General features: G+C 44.2%; 1 pseudogene; it reads right to left on the bottom strand.

The window, feature by feature from the left end:
• Positions 1–456: 456 nt before the first annotated feature.
• LOC145352049 (U2 spliceosomal RNA) lies at positions 457–632 on the bottom strand (annotated as a pseudogene).
• Between the last annotated feature and the right edge of the window lie 879 nt (positions 633–1,511).

The raw sequence follows: 1,511 nt of genomic DNA on the forward strand, positions 1-1,511 counted from the left end.
GGAAATTCAACTGGACTCACCACATTAACACAGTGGTTACAAGAGCAGCTCAGAGGCTAGGAATACAGTATGAGTAACTCACCTCCTGACTCCCCAGAGCCTGGCCACCATCTACAAGGCACAAGTCAGGAGTGTGATGGAATACTCCCCACTTGCCTGGATGGGTGCAGCTCCAACAACACTCAAGAAGCTTGACATCATCCAGGACAAAGCAGCCACTTGATTGGCACCACATCTACAAACATTCAATCCCTCCACCTCTGCCGCTCAGTAGCAGCCGTGTGTACTATCTACAAGATGCACTCCCGTAATTCACCAAAGATCCTTTTTTTAGTCTTTATTCCAATTCAATCAAATCAAGTCCAATTCAGAGTCATAACAAGTTAGGACATTCCCAATCCAAGCTGACAAGACAGCGCTCTCACTTCCTGCTTTGGGCTTGGTCTACATAATCCAAGAGGATTGGAGTAGGTGTAGCTCCTCCTCCAAGGCTTGATCTCATTTGCATCTTAAGGTCAAGATGCCGCTTTTAAAAATTGCTTCAAATGAAGCTAAAATGTAACCTAATGACTTCAACCAAACACTGCATGTCGATACTACACTTGATCTTAGCCAAAAGGCCAAGACAGCATCTTCCAAATCCATGACCACTTTCATCTAGAAGGACAAGGGCAACAGATAAATGTTCCTCCACAGGCACTGGGTCAAAATCCTGGAATTCTCTCCCCAGTGGTATTGTGGATCAATCCACAGCACATGGATTGCAGTGATTCAATGAAGCAGCTCATCACCACCTTTTCAAGGGCAACTAAGCATAGGCAATTGACATCTGTGTCCCATGAATGAATGAAAAAAGTTAAATACTTATATAATTTCCCAGCCCATTGTGCATGATGTCACAGAATTGTGAAATCAAGTAATGTTTCAGGTAAAATGACTCAGAAGACTGTAGGTGATTGCACTGTGGTACACAAGTTTTGTCCCCATTTTAAATGACAAAATATTCTTCCTTTAGGTTTACTTAATAGTTTGAATTTATTCATAGAATCTACAGCGCGAAAGACACCATTCGGCCCATCAAATGGTGTCCTTTTGACCACAATCCCACCCATTTCTGTAATCCCTCATATTTAACCTGTAATCCCTCTGACACAAGGATTAATTTGCCATGGCCAATCAACCTAACCCGCACATCCTTGGAATGTGTGAGGAAACCGGAGCACCCGGAGGAAACTCATGCAGACACAGGGAGAATGTGAAAACTCCACTCAGACAGTGACCCAAAACTGGAATCGAACCTGGGCCCCTGACACTGTGAGGCAGCAGTGCTGACCACTGTGCCACCGTGGATTCAAAACAGTTAGAATCATACAATCCCTACAGTACATAAGGAGGTGATTCAGCCCATCAAGCCTGCAGCAATGACAATCCCACCCAGGTACTATCCTCCATAACCCTATGTATTTACCCTGCTAATCCCCATGACACTAAGGAGTAATTTAGCATGGCCA

This window comes from Carcharhinus amblyrhynchos, chromosome 13 (assembly GCF_965287045.1).
Source record: "Carcharhinus amblyrhynchos chromosome 13, sCarAmb.v2.hapA, whole genome shotgun sequence".
In the NCBI taxonomy this organism is placed as follows: Eukaryota; Metazoa; Chordata; class Chondrichthyes; order Carcharhiniformes; family Carcharhinidae; genus Carcharhinus; species Carcharhinus amblyrhynchos.